This window comes from Petaurus breviceps, unplaced genomic scaffold (genome assembly GCF_028583685.1).
Source record: "Petaurus breviceps papuanus isolate PSGF00001 unplaced genomic scaffold, PetGlider_PUasm1.0 90919, whole genome shotgun sequence".
Lineage (NCBI taxonomy): Eukaryota > Metazoa > Chordata > Mammalia > Diprotodontia > Petauridae > Petaurus > Petaurus breviceps.
The window spans coordinates 6,169,423-6,184,980 of record NW_027187378.1 but is presented as its reverse complement, the minus strand read 5'-3'; the positions used below and the strand labels follow the sequence as shown (position 1 = coordinate 6,184,980).

At 36.3% G+C, this 15,558-nt stretch overlaps 1 protein-coding gene and 1 pseudogene across 2 annotated transcripts in view; both read right to left on the bottom strand.

Moving 5' to 3' along the window:
• Window positions 1–15,558, bottom strand: part of MACROD2 (mono-ADP ribosylhydrolase 2) — a 2,250,628-nt gene that overhangs the window by 1,838,276 nt on the left and 396,794 nt on the right. The gene's annotated exons all lie outside the window — the stretch shown is intronic.
• LOC138151886 (tubulin alpha-4A chain-like) lies at window positions 881–2,378 on the bottom strand (annotated as a pseudogene).

Here is a 15,558-nt window from a genome sequence, read left to right as displayed (position 1 = left end):
TGCATCAGTTACTGTCAGTACTGTTTACCATGCACTCTCCAGCTAACTTGGCAGAAACTTTTATTTCCCATTATCATTAATATGTAACAATAGTTGACATTTATATGTTCTGTGGCTATAGCCTCACCTTGGCATATGCCAGTTTCACTGTACAATTAGGTTCCTGGAGGCAACTAATGCTATCTTGTAATCAAAATAATTCTATGGATAGAGACTCCTAAAACTAGAGCCTATGAAACTCTACCAAGGCCTTTGGTTATTTCAAATTTAAACAGCAAGCAAAGGTCATGCCTTTATTTCAAATGTTTTTTTTAAATAAATACACTCGACATTCCAGCCACCCTGGCCTAGTAGCTATTTCCCAAACTTAGCCTTCCATTTTTCATCTCCAGCCTTTATATAAGTTGTTCATATGCTTGGAATTCACTCCCTTTTCACCTCTGTCTCTTAAAATCCCTAATTCTCTTCAAAGGTTAGGTCAGGTCCTCCCTCCTAAGTGTTTTTCCTGGTAACCCCATCTGCTAGAACCCCTTCCACAATTACTTTACATTTACTTTATATCTATTTATCATCTTCATTTACATGCATTATATATGCACATATATGCATAGTATTCACTTATGTGTTTGTGCATTGTTTCCCCCAAATAATGTGAGTTTCTTGAGGGTAGGGACTGCTTATTTCTTTTTATTTTTTGCTTTTGTATACCCAACACCTGGCATTGGACCATAAAAATAACAGTCATTTAATAAATGCTTGTTGACTGATTGGTTTTGTCTTTGTTTCTTGGTCTAGCACAATGTCTTGCACAGAGTAAGTGTGTAATAGATTTATGTTATTTGTTGAATTGAATGAAAATAGATGTCAGCACTAAGTAAAATTTTTGTTTTTAGTTTCAAAACACAGAGACTGTTTATTTCAAAAGGATTTTGCAACAAACAGTAAAATGGCTTCAGGTGGCCGCTCTACTCTTCCCCCTCATCCTCATCCTCGTAGGAGTCGATGCCCACCTCCTCATAATCTTTCTCCAGGGCTGCCATGTTCTCCCAAGCCTCAGAGAACTCTCCCTCCTCCATGACCTCACCTACATACCAGTGCACAAATGCCCTCTTAGCATACATCAGGTCAAACTTGTGGTCCAGGCGAGCCCAGGCTTCTGCAATGGCTGTTGTGTTGGTCAGCATACACACTTCTCTCTGTACCTTGGCCAGATCCCCACCAGGAACCACAGTGGGTGGCTGGTAGTTGATGCCAACCTTGAAGCCAGTAGGTCACCAGTCTACAAACTGGATACGTTTGGTCTTGATGGCTGCGATGGCAGCATTGACATCTTTGGGCACCACATTGCCACGGTACAGGAGGCAGCAGGCCATGTATTTGCCATGACGAGGGTCGCACTTCACCATCTGGTTGGCTGGCTCAACGCAGGCATTGGTGATTTCGGATACTGAGAGAGCTGCTCGTGGTAGGCCTTCTCAGCAGAGATGACAGGTGCATAGGTTGCCAGGGGGAAATGGATTCGAGGATAGGGCACCAAGTTGGTCTGGAACTCTGTGAGGTCCACATTAAGGGCACCATCAAAACGAAGAGACGCTGTGATAGAGGAGACAATTTGGCTGATGAGACGGTTGAGGTTGGTGTAGGAGGGACGTTCAATGTCTAGATTTAGGCGACAGATGTCATAGATGGCCTCATTGTCCACCATGAAGGCACAATCTGAGTGCTCAAGGGTGGTGTGGGTAGTCAGGATGGAGTTGTAGGGCTCTACCACAGCTGTAGAAACCTGGGGGGCTAGATAGACGGAGAACTCTAGCTTGGACTCCTTGCCATAGTCAACTAAGAGCTGTTCCATCAACAGGGAGGTGAACCCAGAGCTGGTGCCACCCCCAAAGCTATGGAATACCAGAAAGCCTTGGAGTCCTGTACATTGGTCAGACAGTTTGCGGATTCAATCCAGCACAGGGTCAATGATCTCCTTTCCAATGGTGTAGTGGCCACGAGCATAGCTGTTAGAAGCATCTTCCTTACCAGTGATCAGCTGCTCTGGGTGGAAGAGTTGTCTGTAGGGGCCATTTCGGATCTCATCGATCACTGTGGGCTCCAGGTCCACAAAGACAGCCCTAGGCACATGCTTGCCAGTCCCAGTTTCACAAAAGAAGGTGGTGAAGGAGTCATCTCCTCCCCCGATGGTCTTGTCACTGGGCATCTGCCCATCAGGCTGGATACCGTGTTCCAGGTAGTACAGCTCCCAGCAGGCATTGCCCATCTGGACACCTGCCTGCCCCACATGGACTGAGATGCATTCACGCATGGTGGGGGTCCGGGCCGGAATGTCTCACATTGATTCTGCACGATGGATCTTGGTGAGAACTCAGCACTAAGTAAATTAAGGACAACTAGGAAAACAAATCTTCATTTTGATTGTGTCACTATGTTATGATTTAAAATTCTTGCAAAGTTCTTGCAACTTCATTTATTGGCTAAAAACTCCAACTTGAATATTTGGTTGTTTATAAATTTTTCTTAGAACTAGAATTTCAGGGCACGAAATGCAGTTGCCTGTAAGGGTAATTCATTAATATCTGCTTATGTCAAGAGGATGTATACAGATGCCTACTTTTACATGGAGCCATCCTGGTCATTTCTCTTCTTTTGAGATATCTGTTGTCTAATGACACTAACAAGAGATTGAATGTGATGGGTGACTAGTATTATCCTGCATGCACATTCAGGTCTAATAAAGGTAAATCACTAACAAAAATTGAAAACATATATTTGTGTAAGTCATAAGTTTTAGAAAAACATAATTCATTTTGATTATAAAACCATAGATTTAGAGCCTGAAGTGATGTTAGAGGCCATTGGATATAATTTGGTAAGAGATTGGATATGGGGAATAGGGTATGAGGAGTTGAGGATGATACCTAGGTTGTGAGCCCGGAATACTGAGAGGATGGTGGTGCCCTCAACAATAACAAAGGAGTTTGGAGGCTGAGGGTGTTAAGGAAAAACGATTATGAGTTGTGAGTTAGAATTAATGAATTTAATTCATTGCAGATAATTAATTGTTAATCAGAGTCATTGCCTGTGGTCACGTCTTCCTCTGTTTTTCCTTCCCTGTAAGTTAAAAGCCCTGTATTTCTATATATTCCTTTAATGACCAATCTTGAATTCCAGACTTCAATGGAGTATCTTTCTTTGCATTGTGATTTTGGACCTTTTTTTTTTTAATGGTTTATATCTTGTGATTTCATTTAACTTCAAATTTCCTGAAGTATTTTTGAAGTTTTGAGGGAATTTAATAAGAGGAAGAAGTTATTATGTAAACTCTACTCTCTTTATCCACTTTTCCCTTAGTATTTCAATTTTTCTTTGAGTCTTAAGACCTGCTATAAGTTGCAAAAGTGAAAGGAAAATAGGTAATGAGGCCCAGGAACAGGTGAGATAGCCTTAAAATAAACTTGAAAATAGACTTTTTTCCCATTCATGTTTCCAAATAAGCCCCAGAAAATAAATACAAACTCAAGATTGTCTTGGACATTATTAGAAATTTTAGAATAGTTTAAATTTAAAAAAAACTAGACTGAAACCTTTCCTGTGTGTCATAAAGATATTGAGACAGAGACTTCATTGACAGTAGTAGGAAAACAATGTGTGTTATGAACTACTGTACCATGAGGTAGATATGTTTGTCAAATGAAACATGGGTTGGAATATTTTAACTTTATTAATAACAGTTTGCAAATTCTCTATAATTTTATAAATTAGTAAATCAGGTGGCATATTATCTTCTACCACCAGTGATTATTACTATAAATGAAAATGTTTTAATAATTTCAGTCCAGATCATATCTGATTGTGAAGGAACTCTGCACTGGGGGGCAGGCCTGAGAAATTTTGATGAAGGCTCTTACTGTCCAGAAGGTGACACATATGTAAACAGTCACGTTACCTTCTACATGTATGTACCACATATACTTTTATGGAATGAGAAATAGAGTTACGGAATCTCAGAGTTGGAATATACCTTAAACAAAGACCATATAGTTCAACCTATCTCTTAACAGGCATTCCCTGTACAGATGTGTGAATTAGAGTATTTCAAGTCCAGAGTTGGGAGAAAGGGTGCTGAGGGATGGGAAGATTTGCTCCAGTTCATTAAATATTATACTGGAATTATTTTTACTATAGACACATTACATACAATACTACACTATTGGTTTCATTGGGAATTTATGAATTTATTTTTAAGTTTTTCAGCATGAAATTTTTTTCAAAGAATGCTTAGATTGAATTCTTTTTATCTTCAAACATTTGGACCACCTGATTCTACTTATTTATTTTGCTTTCATCTTATAATGGGGCATACACAGGGTAAAATTAGCTATAGAAAACTTCCCTAGTTATTTTTAGTCTGCAACTTTTTTATTTGACCTTTATAGGTAAGAAACATTTTATATTGTTTACATGAGTAAGAAGTAGAAAATATTACTTTTTTCTGAAATTTTATTCATTTATTCAACAGATATTTATTGAATACATGTTCTATATAAGGTACGATGTTAGGTACTGGGGGGTGAAATACAAAGAAAAATAAGATGAATATTTAGTGAGTAATTAATTTGTGAGCAGCATTGTGCTGCTTACTCTTTGTGGGGGTTATAAAAGTATGAGAAAAGGCCTCTGACCTCAAGAAGCTTACACTCTAAAAGGCAAGACAAAATACAAAAGGGAGCTGAAAAGTAAGGGGTGCAATGCAGAGGGGTGTCACAGGGGAAAGCGGAGGAAGGGAAAGAAAAAGTACGGTATATAGGAGCATAGTGGAGGAGTCAATCAGAGAAGGCCCAAAGTAGTATAGTGAGGGGAGAACAGAGTTGTCTGAGCAGAGCTCTCTCCTTAAATGGAGGTTTTCCATTCCTGCTTTCCTTTGCTAAAGATCTGACACTAAAGTGTTAACTGATGAGAACTTAAAGTGTACCCTTTTCTAGAATTATGTGCATTTTAATAGTAAAGATTTTTCTAAATAGTGAGGTCTTTCCAAAGACCTACAATATGTAAAGATTTGACTAAAGATAGGTTGATTGACCTAATTTGTTGCTATAACACAAGAGTCTAAAATTTGGACCTTTGGACTTTAATGAGATTTTAGTTGCATGTACTTATTTATGATTGTATTTAAACTTATATGATATATAAGTATAACATGTTAGTAATATATAATATACAATATTAATTTATATTTATATTTGTATTAATATATACTTACATATAGTTATATATTATATTTGTACTTATTTAAACTTACTAGTTTACCTATACCTAGGGTTCCTAATATAGATACTATTTATGATTTTATTGAGAAATACTTTGCAATATTTCAAACATTGGTTGATTTACTATATTTTAAACTTTTCATTAAAAAAGATAGACATTTATCTTCACTAAAGTCCTACTCCCATACTTTCTTATGCTGTGAAAATATGATTGGTTCTTGAAAGCTATGGTAGTAAGTCAAATCCTACCAAGAAAGAATTTTAAGAAGTCTGAGTACCATCCAAAATTCAAGCTTATCTCTAATGGATTAAGCACCAGCTTATTTTTTTTCAACCACACAAAATCATGAAGACTGATGACTAATGGTTGGTATCACAGTTGATGAGATCACACACACACACACACACACAAATGACTAAAAAGACAGATAAACTAAAAATAAATATATCTTTAACCTGACTGATTCATGAATGGCATTTGTGAAGATCCTATAACTTCTGCCTTTACTACTAGGACAAAGATGGCCACAGACTCAAAGTCCCTATATATAGGGACCTGGACAATCATAGGATTATAGAATTTAGTGTTAGGAGCCACTTTTTAGATTATCTAATTCATAAAATCCTGATGGGTAAGATTGTGACCAACCAGAAGTCCCTCTTGCAGATGCAATTAGTTTAATCTGACCACAGGTAAGATGACAACTGAATAGAAATTCTTGAAGAAACTACTGGATGATATTATAAAAGAGAAGATACCTTAGAAGTGGTGCTACTTAGAGCCAATGATTTCCCTTCTGAGCTGTGGTATGGAAATCAAGACTAATGATGTCAAAAAATTGAGTGAAAGTACCAGAGAGGGCTAATCAATGGATAACAAGCTATCAAGAATCAAGGCAAAAAAATCTGGAACAGAAGGCCAATGTGTCTAAAATGGCTGTGAACTCTACATTGTATGGATGATTCTCCCCCCTCCCCCTGCTCTTTTCGCAATAGGGTGGGTATACTATGTGCTTCTATGTCATTTCCTCTTCTAAAGGACCTCCTATGATTCTAGAGCTAATGAATATCAGCAGCAGCTTATGGAATTCCTTGACTGATGCTGGGATATGTTGTTTGAAGACAGATTTCCAGACCCTGTCCTTCCTGGGGCCTTCTCAATCGACATGGAATGAACAGGCCAATTTATTGACAGGTGGCCTAGGGTGAAAATGAGTGGGCATAGATGCCTACCCCCTTTTACACCATTGTTCTTTTCACTATTCCATATTATATTTTGTACATGCTATTTCAATAAATAGTAAATGCATTATCAGTTATCCTTCAGGAGGGTCCTGTTTTCTCACAGTTTGGAACATCCCAGCACTAGTTGCTGTTATCACTTTGCCCAAGGAAACATGACAAATCTTTGAATAGAGTATCAAAAGTGAGGGAGAGACTAGGTATCACTAACCCATTGTGTTTTTATTGTGGTTTTAAGTATCATTTGAAGCACAGTAGTGAGACAGTTATCCAGAGAGCTCATTACCCACTTGACCTTTTGGCAAGGTATTATTTTATCCAAGTGGAAGGTAAATATCCTCATGCTATTGGTTGGTTGAAGACCCCTGAAGGACAGGGGCTTAACTTATCTAGGTTCTTAGAGGATGCTTGATAGCTAAGTCTCAAAACCTGTAAAATTACATTTGTTTAATTTAAGAAAGAAAGCATTAGAACCTTGCCCAAGGTTGTTCATGTGCATTCTTGGTTTCTGCTTGCTACCTTCAGCTATCTGAAGCTTGGAATGTTCTTTTTCTTGCTGTAGTGAAGAGAGAAATAGATTTTGAGTTAATTTAAAGCCTGCCTCTGACACTTACTAGATGTGTGACCATGGCCAAGGGACTTTAACTCTGTGAGTCTTATTTTCCTTATCGGTAATATGGAAACAATGATACCTTTACTCCTTATCTCCTAGGGTAGGGCTTGATTGAGATAATATATAATAGCTAGCATTTATATGATGCCCACTATGGGACAGGCACTGTGCTACTTGCTTTACAAATATTATTTCATTTGACCCTTACAACAAGCCTGGGAGCTAATTGCCATTATTATCCCCATTTTATAGATAAGGAACCAGAGGCAAACAAATTTGTTTGTGAAATGACTTGCCCAAGGTTTATACAGTTAATGTCTGAGGCTGGATTTGAACTCAGGTCTTCTTGACTGCAGACCCAGCAGACCCGAGTCTGCTCCTCTTTTAGTCTTTGTTTCTAGCTTTGAACACAATGCCTCTCATCTTCTTACTTCTCTTTCCACAGAGAGGTATATTATCTGTCAATAGATGACAGGCTTAATCTTTGCTCTGGGTCCCAATGCTTCCTTGCTTCTCTTGTACTTTGAGTAACCAATTGGATTACTTAAACTGTTTATACAGATACTAGTATAATGCCAGTGCTTCAAGGACTTATGGATTTCCTCTTTGTAGTTACTCTCACACTGACAGAGGTCAAGATTTAGTTGAAAGATCTTGTGGCCAAAAAATTCTTTACCCTTTGACCAATTTGGTGGAAAACCTCTCTGAGTAAAGGTATGCTAGTTCTTAGATATACAGTTTGTTACCAGGCCTGACCGTACTGGGAGAAGCTGCTAAAGCTTAAGCTTTTGAGACCCTGTGTCATCTGCATGCCATAGAGTAACAGAATAAAAGAAATGGGAATGGACCGCCAAAGCCACGCAAACAAGAATCCACTCTACAACATATTTCATAAGTTGTCATATTGACTTTGTTTAGAGTTCAAAGGAGGGGGAGCCTTCAACCTCTGAGGGCAGGCTATTTCAGTTTGGGATAGCTTTAATTGTTAGCATGTTGTTCTTTACATAATACCAAATTTGCCTTTAAATAAAAAAAAACTTCAACATATTGCTCCTAGGTCTACCTTCTGGTATTTTGACAAAAATAAATCTCTCTCTTTTTTCCCCTCACTGGGCAACCCTTTATGTACTTTAAAGGCAGATACTATATTCCATGTGTTTTTTCTTCCCCATACTTAACATCCCCATTTTCACTAGCCTTGGTATTGTAGTTATCATTAGCCTTGGTATTATAGTTATGGTAGATAACTTGTTGGACTTAGAATCAGAAGTATCTGGGACCATTCTTGTCTCTGATACTTATTATCTACATGTCTTTGGAGAAGAAATTCAACCTCTCTAAGTCACAGTTTCCTCATGTATAAGATGGAGATAATATTACCCTTCATCACAAAGAATTGTTGAGCAGAAATGTTTATATGCCTTCATATACTATATAAATATTAATTATTATTATATTCAACCAATGCTCATATATCATGAACTCGAAGTGACTTTGCTCCAAACACTTCATAGCTTACCAAGTATATTTTGTAAAATGTGGCACAAAGAGCTAAATATCATATGCTATTTATGGTCAGAGAAGTATTGGTATAATGATGAAGTTTAAAGAGTCCTAGATTTTGAATCAGAATCCTGGCTTTGAATGTTTTGCTACTTTCTATCTCTGTGACCGTGAGTAAGTAACTTTACATCTCTAGTCCTCAGTTTCCTCATGTGTAAGATGATTCCTCAAGGTTACTTCCAGCTCTGGAGCCTATGGCTCCCTATATCACTTGATATAAGGAAAATAAGACTCACAGAGGTAAAGTCCCTTGGCCGTGGTCACACATCTAGTAACTGTCCAGAGGCAGTCTTTGAATTAACTCCAAATCTATTGCTCTTTTCACTACAGCAGGTAAAAGAATATTCCAAGCAAGTTTCCTCCCAATGTTATAATAACATCAACTTCAAAAATTACAAGGAATCTTTAATTCATTATTAAGAATGGTAACTGAGGGGCAGCTAGGTGGCGCAGTGAATAGAGAACCATCCCTGGAGTCAGGAGGACCTGAGTTCAAATTTGACCTCAGACACTTAACACAAAACTAGCCATGTGACCTTGGGCAAGCCACTTAACCCCAAGTGCCGTACCTTCCCCCCTCCAAAAAGCCAAAAAAAAAAAAAATTTAAAAAAAGAATGGTGACTGAGAAATAAAAGAACAATTTCTTTCTCCAACTTTGTGGTCATTGCATTAAACCCCCCCCCCCCAAAAAAAATATTTTAGCACAGAACAGTATTCTTTGCTTTACGTACCCATCAATAGACATCACTTTCATATTTTGTTGAAAGATGCAACTCAGATGTTGCCCCTTGTTGAACCAAATAGCAATAAAAGGACTCGAGATCTTCATATAAGGATCCAGAAAGTATCTTCTAGTACCTGATGCAGCCCATCTACAACAATTTTATATCAACAAGCCTATTGAACTAGACTTTCTGTTTATAGTTGGTTTTACATCCTAGAAACCACATGAGTCAGATCCCAGAGTAGTCAGTCATTTTATCTGTAGTTATTTCAGATTATAAAATAAGTATGTACCTAAATATTAATCATGAGTTTATGTTTACTTTGTACATGTTAAGCATTTATCTAAGCTTAATTTTCTCTTTTTTGTTAGCTTCAAAGGAGAAAGATTACTATACCACCCTCAAACCTCTGGTGTTCTGTTTCTTCTATTTAGAAGGTGTAAATCTAGTAAAGTATAAACAGTAGACTGGTGCCAACTTGATGGCTGCATTTTTCTGTGTATATTATATTTCTACAGCTGTCAGTTGTGATGGCCTCTGTCTATATAAAATATTTCCACAGTCTTGCACATGTTTGGGATTTTATTCTGATCAGATTTTCAGCAGTTTCTGCTCCTACTTGCAAAATGTGAAGACTTTTATGTGTGATACTCTAGCAGGTGATATTTCAGCTTTTGTATCTGTTGGGGTAACATGTTGTGAATGAAATTGATATTCAAAACAGAACACCTGGGGAAGTTTCTGCCAGCAATCACTTTGACATTGTGCATGCCCTATTGTAATAAGAAAGTGAAATAAATAAGCAGAACTAGGCAGTTGGAACCTGTTTGGATGAAAGCAATTATAATTTTTTATAATGGTGAATTCTGGAAAAAGACAAATCACTTTAATCAGTGTTTAAAGACTAGTTTCATAGATTACTTCTTGTTGACAGGCAGACTGTATAGAGACAAAAAAAATTGCTCTGTACTACAATAATGTATAGTGCTGTGTCTGTAGCAATTATTTGTTTGAAGAACTAATTCAGATCCTATTTTCTGACTGTCCAGTTTCTCCCTGCTGATACAATGCTGGGCTTGGGGTCAGAAAGACCTGGGTTTGAATTTTGCCTCTGTCATTTACTATGTGACCATTGGTATGGACTTCACATTGAGTGATGAAATTTTCCCTGATAGAATAGTAAAGCAGCTTGCGATTGGTAGGTCAAAGACTGCTTATATCCCTGGTGGCCTTTAAAAAGTCAGCTTGTCAGCTCTAGAAACAGCTGGAGGCAGGAAAAATCTATAAAGGTAGAATCCAGGATTTGTGAAGGAAACACTCTTTGCCTTTCCCATTATACCTCAACTAGGTTCAGTAGGGGCAGACATTATGCTTTGTATTGGATGGACTTGTACTGGGTACTTACTGAGAGCAAGCCCAGGGAGTCATTGGAAGCACCTCTAAGGAATCTGAGCCAAGGCAGCAGAGAAGAGAGTCAACTATTTACTTAAGAGAGAATAAATATGTCCAGAGCCTCCAACTGAGCAACCTGTCTTGCAAGACAGGAAATAGTGTAAGAATACCACAAAAAAATAAATGATATTGTGGCTCGGTAGTACTAAAAGCATGAATTGCAATGAACTTGTTTTTCCTACACATATACCTCCCTACCAGTGAATTCTACATCCCCTCTCTCCCATTTATGTTACTTGTATTTGTGGGAGAGTACATGCTCAGTTTAGAGGGACAATATTTTGTAACTTTTTTACTACGCTATTTTACCTATATTTGGCTCTTAAGCTAGTCCTTAAAGAATGTGAAGGATTTTCACATGTAGAGAAAAGGGAGTGAATTTAAGCCTTAAGAGATAGAAGGAGCAAAAACTCAGAGATGCAGAGCAGAACTGAAGGATGTTAATGGAAGAAAGACAAGAGAAACTGAATTTGTAAAGGTCCTAAGGGAACAAATATTTTTAAGTAGTATTAAAAAGTGAGTCAAATTCACCAGAAATTCAAGTCATGGTGAACATAAATCAGCTGAACATAAATCAAGATTGCAAAAAAAAACTTTATAAGTATTTTAACAGTGATAGAAGTTGTTGTATGCTATTTTAAAATTAAACAGCTTTTTTCAGAGGGTCTCAAGCTACTACCATGTACTAAACAAAAAGTTCAAATATTGTACTAAAGAAAAATCATAGTGCCTAAAAGTCTCTTTGTTTGTTATTGACCACAGTCCATCACTTTGATAAAGATTGCAGCATCTTAAAAGTATTCCTCCGTCAGTCATAGGTATTTCCTTCTGGCATCTATCCAGCAGAAAACCCAAATACTGGGCCTCTGTAATTATGAATATAGGTTGCCATTTACATAGTCACAGCTACTAGAAGGTCAAATATACAAGTAGTAGGGATGTGATCCAAAAAGGCTCTGATGAATTTGATAAGATTACAAATTATTTTTGTCCACACAAAATAAGGTACCTCCTGTGGACCTTAGCTCCTAACCATGTACTAAATTAGCTCCTTTCAGGGTGACACAGGTAAATCATTATTGCTTCCAAGTGAGCAGGGATAAATCAAAGATAACTGGCAAGTAAGGGGCATGGGAAGAGACTTGAGACACAAACATTCCAGAGGGAACCCTCCCCTCTGCTGTGAAAATGGGTCCCTTTCTTTTTGGACTCCACCCATTCCAAAAATTTCCTGGAGATTTTCCTGGAGACATCAAGGTAGAGGAATTAACAAGGAAGAAAGAAAATGATCCTCATAAATAGTCAGGTACCTAGAATAGACCCATGGGATGCAAGAGCTCCTTTAAAGAGGGCCTTTCCATCATTGGGAATATATACTATTTAAAAGAAATTAATTTATCTCCATAATACTTGCCTCAGGATATGTAAGTAATACAGACTCTCTCATGAGCAAGAAAACCACAAGTAGATTCTATTTGTTGTACTATCCTTCTTCTAACCAATTAGAGAAAGTGGACTAATTTTTTAAAGTGGATTTTCATTTCTATACTTATTTGTGAAGTTATTATAATTTACTACCTCTCAATGCTTCAGCATATACATAATCTCATCAATGTGAGTATCCTCTCATTATGCACACCTCACCTAGTCCTTGTCCTATTCAGTAGTGGTTTGTGTCCTGTGTTCTCCCAGGAATCCTCCACAGAGATCCCTTAGAAATTACTGGAAAACCTTTGTTAGCTCACTTTAACTTAAGAGTTACTATACTTTCAACTGAACTATTATTTTAATTGAGCTGAATTAGTACAATTTTGAGAATTATTTTTCCTTTTGTTTTGTCTTCCAGTAAGTCAATATAACTTAAAAAACAAGAAAAAAACTTCCCATCTCAGACAACTTTGTGAGAATGTTATGAGACCACTGAAGATTGGGTAGCTTCTTAATGATAACATTACTAATTTTGTTTCAATTTTTAAAAGTTTATTATTTATTCCCTAGGAAACAAAAAAAACGTTGTCAAAGTAGCATGAATAATTCTTAGATTGAAGAAAATGTTTTGCTAAACATCAATAGCTCCATCAATTAGCATAAACAATATAAGATACCATTTAGAAAGATCATTTAAAATATCAATCAAGTTCCTAAAAAACCCCTAAAATGACTAAAATCCATTCATTCACACTTGTAATCTATTAAAAAAAAAATAACAAGTTTATAGTAGTCTCATCCAGTATACCAAGACTTATTAGTTATAGGCCAGTAAGATAATTCCATAAAATAAACATAAGCTAAATAGTTGTCACATAAATATTTGTATAAAAAGACTTTTAAAAATACAAATGATTAAGTTAAAAGTGTAACTGAATGGATGAAAAAGCACTTATTAAACCCTTAACAAGCACAAAGCACTGTGCTAAGTCCTGGGTATACAAATATACCTGTTCTCAAGAAGCTCACATTCTAATGGTTGATAACATAAATAGAAGATTCCAAATGCAAGTCAATTGGAATCTCAAAGATAAGTCCTTTCAGCAAAATATTTATTTTTCTAGAGATCTTATATTTGTTTTATAAAATTGCATTTGCTTTCTGAATAGTAAATAAATTCCAACAAACTATTTTAATAGGGGTTAAAATACAATTTTTTTTTATGCATCTAGAGACAGATTAAAATCTAAAACACAAAGAAAACTGACAAAAATATCTTAAGAGAATGAGAAAAAAATTTGAAAAGGGGCCTTCTAAGCCAGTCAGAGTAGTCAGATACTCAACGTTCTTAGATAAGGCAATGATTCCCTTAGCTTTCCATGAGAATGACAGTGTTATGAGGAGTATAGTTAGGGAGTATAGAATTCATATATACATAATTGAAATTATTTTCAAAGTTTGTCCATCTGTGGCAAATCCTTGACCTTATTCTCCTTGGAAATCACAGAGCATTTTGTAATGCAATTCTTTAATTCATTATCTATAATACAGGCATCAGACAAAAGGACTACCAGCAAAACTGTCCCTGAGGGAGGTATGAACCAGATTCAAATGCAATTGGGAAATATTTAACAAAATAAATAGAAATACAATGGAACAGAGAAAATACCACCATGTGGTTTTCCAAGTTAACATACTGTCTTTGGGGATCCTTAAGTATGGTTTAGTGGTCCCCTTTTCTATGAGCTTGACATAATTGAAGTATTATGTTTATTTATGTCTAATACCATCATTAGACTGCCTTATCTAAATTTTGTATTTTGAGAACAGTGTTGTGCACAGATGTTTGTTTTCTTACAAAAAAATCAATCTATACTCACATGAAGAAACTGAAAGCTGTGTTGATGAGACAATAAACTATAATGCATTATGAGGCTATTGAAATATTATTTAAATAAAATGTAATAATAACAATGACATGGATAGGTTATAATCTTGATTACAGGAAGGAGTACTCACAACATTGACATCATAGCACTATGGAGTGTTGGAGTATAAAAATCATTACTGAAATAACAGTGATGACAGTAATAGCATTTATATTTACATATCCCTTTAAAGATTATGAAACATTTTCCTTGCAAGATCCCTATAAGAAAGGTAGTGCAATTAAGCTTATTTTGCTAATGGAGAAACTGAGAGTTATAGGGACTTGCCAAAGGTCACATGTTAGCAAGTGTCAGTGGCACAAGTCTCCAATTCTTCCTACTTTGATCAGTGTTTGATTTATTTGTTGAATGAATGATTTCCAATGGCACTGAAAAAATTCCTCAAATTTGGCCAAAGATATTACTTTAGGATTCTGTGTATTTAACAATGAACAATGAACTCCTTGTGAACATATTCAGTGAAATGTGCCATCATATAGAAGAAATTAAAAGATTTATGAAAGAAATAATATATTGTGCCATATAAATGTGTTCTAATTTCAGTAGATGGAACAAAGAAAAGGAAGGAAGGAAGGAAGGAAGGAAGGAAGGAAGGAAGGAAGGAAGGAAGGAAGGAAGGAAGGAAGGAAGGAAGGAAGGAAGGAAAAGCAACAAAAAGAAAAAGGAAAAACTGTACTTCAATCTGGACTCAAAGAAGAACAATTCTCTCTCTGGAGGTGGAAAGCATTTTTCAACATAAGTCCTTTGGAACTGTTATGGATCACTGTATTGATCAGAGTAGTTGTCTTTCAGAGTTGATTAAAATAACAGCCAAGATTTATATAGCACTTAACATGTGCCAGACACTGGGCTAAGTGCTTTACAACTACTATTACATTTGAGTTTCACAACAACCCTGGGAGGTAGGTGTTATTATTATCATACCCATTTTACAGATGAGAAAATTAAGGCAAATTGGTTAAATAACTTGCCCAGGGTCACAAAGCTAATAAGTGTCTGAAACTGTAATTCAATTCAGGTCTTTCTGACTCCCAGGGCTCCATCTACTATGCCATGAAGCAGTTGCTGCTTTAATTTCATTCTCTACTTCCCCCTGTAATTCATTTGACTTTTTCTTCAAGAATTTGGAAGCTACGCCATTTGGTACATATATATTCAATATTGATATTAATTTTCTATGGTACCTTTCATAAAAGTTTCCATAAACATAATTTATTTAGGTTTATTTTGCTTTTGCTTTGTCTGAGATCATGACTGATGTCTCCGCTTTTTTTTTCTTTAGTTAAAGGATCACAGAGTCTGTTCCATCCCT